Source organism: Amblyomma mixtum, chromosome 5 (assembly GCF_055824585.1).
Source record: "Amblyomma mixtum isolate Tamu chromosome 5, ASM5582458v1, whole genome shotgun sequence".
NCBI classification, from domain to species: domain Eukaryota; kingdom Metazoa; phylum Arthropoda; class Arachnida; order Ixodida; family Ixodidae; genus Amblyomma; species Amblyomma mixtum.
In genome coordinates this window covers 148,111,710-148,120,265 of record NC_143016.1, presented here as the reverse complement: position 1 = coordinate 148,120,265, position 8,556 = coordinate 148,111,710, and the positions used below count along the sequence as shown (strand labels likewise).

The 8,556-nt window shown below is 50.4% G+C and overlaps 1 pseudogene; it reads left to right on the top strand.

Annotated features, from left to right (window-relative positions):
• The first annotated feature begins 5,126 nt into the window (after positions 1–5,126).
• On the top strand, positions 5,127–7,918 carry LOC149344115 (uncharacterized; annotated as a pseudogene).
• The last annotated feature ends 638 nt before the right edge of the window (positions 7,919–8,556 follow it).

The following is an 8,556-nucleotide window of genomic DNA, read 5'->3' as shown; positions in this document are numbered from 1 at the left end:
GCAGCGCCGGTCACATTTCGATGGAGTCAAAATTCTAGAGGTCCGTGCACTGTACGATGGCATCGTACGTTAAAAACCCCCGGTGTTCAAAATTTTCGGAGCCTTTCAGTACGGCGTCCCTCATAGCCTGAGTTGCTTTCAGACGTTAAACCCCCATAAACCAAAAAGTAGACTCGCCTCCAAGCAAAGAGGACCTTCGTGGTATGCAGAAGAAATTAACCATATCTGAGTTACTCGCAGCCATAGACCAAACGAAACTGCTCAGAGATCCGGGCCCGGATGAACTAATATATAAGGCCTTCAAAAATATAAAAGGCCGTGCACTGGAGTGATTACTTGAGGCCATGATCCCACTTCGGGCCTCCGGAGATGTCCCAACCTCGGGGAAACATGCTGATGTGAAACCGATTCCTCAACCCGAAAATGCATCCTAGCAAGTTATGCAACCTTCGCCCGACAGCGCTGATTTCCAACGTATGTACACTACTAGAGCGGATCATAGGCTCTCATGGTGGCTGCAACGCTATCGCTGGTACCAGCTGGCTCAGATTGGCTTCGCCCTCACTTGGGCACTGTGGATGGGTTGGACCACCTTTCAAGTACGGTGCTACTCGGGGGCAGATCTCGCAGAATCCACGCGCTTCTAATCATCAACGCTCACAAGGCCTGCAACAATATCAGCCACTCAGTTATCTTGGCCGTTGCACATTTACTTCATCTTCCATGCCAAGTATCCAACTTTGTTGGTTCGTTCTTGCAAGAATGCTACATCGCCATTCGCATGGGTAAATAGCATGTTGACCACTCCATCGCAAGAGGGGAATATATCAAGGATTCGTGCTGGTCCCAATTGTTTAACGTGGCTCTTCATGGGCGTGACCACTTGCTTCCATTCCAAGTATCTTTGGTGTATGCGGATGATATAGCGGTCTGGTCGTTTGACAGGAACCTTAGCTGAGCGCGAGACCATGAATCGCGGACCCAGTTCCTTGAAAGGCGAGGCCTTCAAACTGAAGGCTTCATTGATCTTATTATGTGTCTTCGGCGAAGCATTCTTCACTCGTTCCTCAGTTTCGTGATCTCGTCTTCGGCGTCCGCAGCGTCATCTGCAGTGCACAATTTAAGGAAGGCGAGGAAAACAAAGCGCTAGCTTCATTTCTCCTTCATCGCCCGCGCACGACTCTCCTGCTTGATCTGTCCGGTTTCGCTCTGTTTGATTTCTCAGCTGTAACGCCGTTGGCGTCGACACCGTCCGTAGCAGAGAATTTTGCATCCCGCCAAAATGGTGCATTCCACAAACCGTATACTTTGTTTACTTTTTACGGGTGCGTGGCCAGGGGTGGTTTGCTCGGCTAATACCTGGAACTGCGCCAGCAAGCTGTTGCGGTCGGCTGCTGCACTGTATACTCATAAGAAAGCCGTCGAAACTGCGGAAAAGTCATGGTGCACAAGGTGACGTGTGTTGCACTACATGCACTCGAGCATCAGAATGAAACCTAGTAGCTTAGAGCATAACACAATAAGAATAATTTGCTCTGCCTTTTCGCGCGAAGCGTGAACCTTTATCGTCACTGTCATCACTACTGCAGCCAAACCTGATACAAAAATATATTTGATACGTATCCACGTCAGAGTGAGGGTGAAGATGGGCGTCACCCCCCTGCGAGTACGCGCTGTAATGCTTTAGCGCACCGGAGACAGGAGCTCTTGTATGCTGCCCCGCTGCTTCTCCTTCTATGACAGCCATGGGCTGCGTACATTAGTAAAGTACAGCACGTAGTGGCGTTGCCTTCACTGTAATTGCTCTGCTTAAGCTATACTATCTTTATACCCAGTGATACAAGACAGTCAAGGTACTTATCCAGCAAATCCATGGATTCCTGTGATAAAAAGTGCGAAAAAATGGTCCCATGTGCTCTCTGTACGTGACTATGATGACTATATGGCTGCTTCATCACCAGCACTAACCATAGCGTCATTACTTTCACAAAACTAGCTTTCCTCGTGCACCATGGAAACATTGCCATGACCGGTGCCCTGTAAATTATTCCCGCTTCGCTTGGCTCAATTCCTTCAATTCAATCTGGCCTCTTTATGGCATGCTGACATTGACACGGAGGACTGCGTAGTTAAGCATGAATCTAAAATCTCGCAGGACTTTTTAGGCTAACAAGAAAATAGATCCACGCCAAAGAGGCATAGAAGAAAACCCCGGAAATATACACTTTTCAACCTACTCTACAGTGTTAAGGTAGTGAATTTGGCGGAGAAGTTGCTCATGATGACCCCGTCAAGAAACCTGCCTACCAAACTGCAATAGCTCTCGCTTGAAAAGTGCGCAGTTTCTTTGTTACATAATTAGCTGAAGCATCCTGTGTAGAGGAAACAAGTACTTTCGGCGAGTTTCATCAAAAGTACGTGTCCATCATCATCAAAAGCCGCAGAAAGGCCACTACAGTGAACATTTTTCGCGCTGTCCTGCGCCGCCCGCATCCATATTATCCAAGCAAAATTTTCAATCTCACTCTACAAAGGAGGCCCAGCGAGAAATACGTTGGCTGCTCAGCCACTTAAAAAATTCTCTCCGACATAAACTAGCTCTTCTCAAGGCCAAGCGCAACCAGCCATATCCCTCAGTCATTCTGCGCATTAAGCTCGTCAGCGCTTTTCAGTTGCGGTAACGCACAATAAAGCTGGCGAGCTAAGCACAACAGTTCTGTCGATGTTCCGGCAGCTCGATCCTCTCGTTGCGTCAAAGCCTCTATTTTCACAGATAATGTCTTCGACTTACCCGTGGTGCTTTCGCAGTCAAGGCTCACGAACAATGTAGGCCGCTAGAGAGAAAGCGCGGTTTTCACTCGCTGGAGCAGCGCGACGAACGGCTGCAGCCTTCAAACACCTGGTATCGTGTGCCGCGGAAATGACATCTTACCGCGTGCTCTGGAGCACCGGAGAGAATACTTCCTTGGCTGGCGGCGGGCGACGCCCGCAGCACGAGCGACGAGCGGGAAGTTTAAATAACGGTCACTGGTCGAGCAAAGCCATATTATGTCTCTCTCTCTCTCTCTAGGTATCGCAGTCATCTGATCTGTCTTCCTATTTATATTTTTTGCTACCTACGGATAAGACACAAGCTTGAAACTTGTTCATTTGTGTATTTACACTGTATCAAACTTGGCGCGGTTTTAATTTGCATGATTCCTACGTTTTTCCTTTTGTTTTCTTTCTTGCTGGAACCCGTTTTTTTCAGCACTGATTACTGCTTATAGAAGGTTTTTATTTGAACTTTCGGCCCTCATAAATTTCAATAATTACTTTTAGGCATGTTTCTCTGTGCACCAGTCATTCATCGTTCGAAGTGTGTCATGAATATACGCTTCAGAGATAAAGAGAGGAAGGAATTTTAGTGAGAGGAAGAGGAGAAGAGGTCGGCCGATGGTAGCATGGCCCTGGCCTGCTACTCCACACAGGGGAAAAGGAAGGGGAAGAAAGGGAAAGTGCGAATGAAGGCATGCATGATGGCATAATACAATGAGTCTCAAGGCTGATGTCCACACACACACACACACACTGGCTGGCACTTGCATTGCGGTAAGTAGACGCAGAGATAGCTCAACTCACAGGTCGTGCGCTTAGTAAGCCAGCTCAGGCAGATTTACCTCGCAATGTAGAACCTCTACTGCTGTACTTAACTAGGGCGGAGAGACTGTTTACACAATCCCTCGCCCCCCCCCCTACGCACGCTCCTCCCACCTGCCCCCAACACTCACTCACCAAATCTGTAACAATCACTCTGAAAGTTGCTCAGAATCGCTCAGTTGCCAAATCCGTTTTTCTTTATATGCGTTTGCCTCTGTACAAGCGTAATCCACCAGCGATTCTTCCACGGTGTTGCTAACAGTTTTTATAAACATAATTCTGATATCAGCTAAAGGATTTGTTGCGACCTGCATATAATTTCAGGCACCAATAAAATGTGCGCAAAACAAAGCATCACAGATGCAGTGAGACCTACCAGCATTAACAACCGTGTAAGTTGAAAGATTTAACTATAAGTTGAACCGACATATTTGTAGCGAAAACTCTCCTCGATTCTTTCTTTTGTCTGCTGCATAAGAGTCACGTAGAAAATTGCGCCATATTTGGAAACGGTCCTCCTTCAGTTCCAGCCTCATTTCAGGCCTAAGTTCCAATGCCAGCTTCGGGGCAGTGTTGGCCTAAGCTTGTCGAGAATGGGAGATAAAATCAGTTTTTGACTAATGAGTGAAGCGCAGGAATCCACTACAGCGTGAGTGATCATAGGCTCGGAATAAGTGGAAAATTTTACGCCGAGTTTTCTCTTAAATGACGTGCCTTAAATTTAAGGTGCTGTAATAAAAATCCAACTTGCTTTTTCCAGCGCTGTACCGTCCTGTCTTTCTTTGTCCGTGTCTTAGGAGTGCGCTGTGTTTTCCCCCAAGATGAACTACCAACTAGCCCACTCTTACACCCTTTCAAACTTGCTCTTTCCCAACGTTCCCGAAACGATTTCCAGTACACAGCTAATTACCAGTGTTAGCGGTGAGTGCATCAGATGTGCTTATCAGGCAAGCGGCCCGACAGCTTGCCAACGCCCCATCTCCCTTTCTCTTTCTCTCGCTGGCCTAGCCTACCTAGGCCTAGCCCTGGCCTAGGCAACCGATGTGTCGTGACTCTGCATGAAACGATCAATACACTGACAACGTAGTTGGTATTCTTAACCTTTAATCTAAACAGTGCGGTGTATTTTTTTGCAGCAAGTGCAGATTATTAAACTAGGACGTGTATTCCTCAGTTACACTTCCTGAGTTTTTAAACCAAAGTCCTCTATTTGAGCATTAAAAAACTATCGGTACACTTTCTAACCGAAGCGTCAACGAAAACTTTTTCAAATGTTCTCCCAGCAGCTGGCTTGTGACAACGCCTGCATGATTCGGAGGCTGTGCGTGATAATGCTTACATAGAGTCGACACCTTATGAATACCGTGCGCCGTGTTGCTGCTACAGGAGTGCTTGGATCCCGGCATCGCCAGTGCACTTGCGCTGATTGCTGCCAGTTGTTTGGCCAACACGGACCTGGGAGGAATTCCTAACAGACATGATTCATCATGAAGCAAGGGTGCGGTGAGGACTGGCGGTGGCGGAAGCAGCGGCGACGGCGACGGCGGCGTCAAGTGGCCGAGTGTACCCTTGGGTCGCCGGACGGAGTGATGCTGTGAACGATCAAAGTGTTGATGTGAATTGAAGAACGGCTGCGACCTCGACAGAAGTCTCGTGTTTTTGACATCCCAGCCGCGGAGTACGGGGCCTTTCATTCAGCTACTAAGAGACTGCGGGCAATCCCTTTCCCACAAAGGTACCGAACAGAACACTTGCCGCATTGGTGAAATCGACACATCAGTGTTTGATGACTCAGCCTCTACCCTTTTCTATCGACCGAGCAGCGCGAGAGCATCAGCACTGCCCCCTGCCGTGGGTGGTACCACCAGTGTACATTACTGTCCACCTCATTGGACATCATTACCGGAACATCTTTCCCCGGCCAGGCATCAAGGGAATACGAAGGGTATTTAACGGGCTGCTGGTTTCTTACGTGAGACACTCCTATCTCGATTGTAAATATGTAAAATAAGCCTTCTGTAGAGTTTGCTTCATAACGGAGTTCGACACCGTCCTTCGGAGCTGGGACCTGCGGGGAGAACGAGTCAGCCAACACAGGGGCCCCTCCGTCTCCAACTCCGGTGGAAGCGGTGGGTAGAAGCGCAATCCCCAACGCAGTGCGGCAGGCGTGCGCATAGCTACCGGCACCAGCCGTCATCCAACGCCCTCAATGTGATCTGCGCATGCACACTGGCGGTGGACGTACTACCAGTTCTCCGGTAAAGGTAACACGGAACAAGATATGCTAAAGGTGTCTAAAATCGCGTAATGAGACTTCCAGGCTCCAGCACGTTTTGCCAAACTATGCGAGTTATCTGCTTGTGCAAAAGTTAAATTAAACTGGCTAAAAATTCCCTTTTAGAGACTTTTGGGAGACGGGGAGAGTAACCATAAAGAAATTCTGAAGTATGAGCGCAGCAGTGCTCCACGTAATCCTTCTGAACAAAACTTAAAACCAGCCGCTGTGGCAGCCCAGTGGTTATGGTGCCCAGCTGCCAATCCAGAAAACGCCTGTTGGGTCCCCGCCGCGGCGGTTGCATTCCGATGCAGGCGAAATTCTAGGGGCCAGTGTACTGTGCGTTGTCAGAGCACGTTGAAAGACCCCAGGTGGTCTAAATTATCCGAAGCCCTCCGCTACGGCGTTCCCCATAGCCTCTGTCGATTTCGGACGTTAAACACTGTATACCTAAACCGAGACCATTTTAAAGCCATGCAATGAAGTCGTACATAACGATGCATCCATGTCAAAAAAACGAACACTTTTTGTATGTCTGTTTCATTCGTCATCCCAGTTAAAACTTTCAGTGGGCCATCAGTTATTTATAACGCCTGCTGTTAGCCTTGAAATCAAAGGTATTGCAACGGATAATCTCTGTGAAGACGACGTAGAGGAAGTGCCCGGTGTGTACGCGCTTGCCGCTCGGGGCTAGCTGTGATCTGTGCCCTGTGCTCCGGTCGTACTTGTGCCGACATGGACTTCGGGCCACGTAGCATCTTTGGTGGACGTGCTGGGTGGACGATCTCCACGCCACGCAGCTCCGAAGCGGTCGCCAGGCCGGGGCTACTACCATCATGGCTGCACCGGCGAGTCACGAACCACTCCTGCTGCTCCCTTCGTGGTCATGGCTCCCCCCCTGACCCCTGTACCTTTTCTGGGAACGACGGCACCGATGTCGACGACTGGCTCAGCCTATATGAACGAGTCAGCACCTATAACCGGTGGGATTCCACCGTGATGCTGGCGAATGCCATTTTCTATCTTAGTGGCACGACCCGGGTCTGGTACGAAACCAACTAAGAACTGACGAGCTGGGACACTTTTAAAGAAAAGCTCCGTACTTTGTTTGACAGACGCGATGACCGGAAGCTCTCCGCGAAGAAGCAGCTCTTGTCGCGCGCCCAGTCGTCAACCGAAAGCTATGTGGCATATATCCAAGATGTCTTAGCGCTTTGCCACAAGGTCGACGCCGCCATGACCGAGTCCGACAAAGTGAGCCATATTCTGAAAGGGATTGTGGATGATGCTTTTAACTTACTGGTTTGCAAAGACTGCACCACCGTGGACGCAATCATAAAAGAATGCCGTCATTTCGAACAGGTTAAAAGCCGCCGAATTCCACAGCAGTTTTCTCGGCTCCCTAATACTGCCGCCATTTCTTCCTGCGAGGAACAACGATTCCCGCCCCGCGCCTCTTCCGATGATGACCCCGTTGCCGGCACTGTGACCTGCATCGTTCGCCGCGAACTGGAAGCCCTTGCGCCTGTTCTGCCCCGTCCGACCGCACCTGATAACTCTCTACCCGCCGTGTCGCTGATTCAGGCCGTCGTGCGTCAGGAACTCGCTAACCTGAACCTTCCTCCGGCTGTGTGCACCATCAGAAGCCCGGACACCCCCCAGCCACCTCTATCTGTGTATCGTCGCACCTATTACTCTCCGCAGCGTTATCGCAATCCCAATGAGTGGCGTACAGCAGACGACCGCCCCATCTGCTTGCGGTGTTCTCGCATTGGCCACATCGCCCGACATTGCCGCAGTCCATGGTCTTCACTAGCTCGCAACGTCTGCCCCTCCTTCTACAGTACCACATCGACCCGCACCTTCTCGTCCCGAGCCCCGTCTGAACCATCTGAAGTAGCCGTTCCCCCTCCACGCCGACTCTGCCGCTCTCCGTCGCCGCAGGGCCGCCGCTCTCGCTCCCCACAGTCGCCTTCTACCAGCCGCTTCCATTTGGAAAACTAAATGATGCAGCTCCGGAGGTGACGCTCCATCAACGACCCGGACCACAAATCCTCTCTCGACCTCTCGACCAAATATCCTGGACGTCACTATCGACCGTGTTCCTGTGCGCGCCCTGATTTACACCAGTGCTCAAATATCAGTGATGAGTGCTGCCCTCCGCCGTCGCCTCCGCAAAGTCCTCACGCCTGCAATTTCCCGTGTGCGTGTCGCGGATGGTGGCACGCCTGCTGTCGACGGTACGTGTACCGCGCGCGTTACTATTGCCGGCCACAGTATACCGGTTCAATTCACCATGCTGACCACCTGTGCCCATGACCTCATTCTTGGCTCGGATTTTCAGACTGACCATTCCGCCCTCATTGACTGCTTGGATGGCGTCCTACACCTCGAACTTCCACTGCTGGATTCAGAACCCGTCGATATATCCCTGCGACTGTACAGTACCGATTATGCTCGCCTGTCATCCCGCACCGCCTGTTGCGTTCCACTGACCCCATCTCGCCCAGTTCCTGATGGCGACTATCTCGTTACGCCCAACCTTGACCTCCTGCTGACCCGTAACGTTGCCCTACCTCATACCATCGCCACCATCCAAGCCAACGCCCTCTCTCTGCCTTTCGTCAACTTCGGCGTCCCTT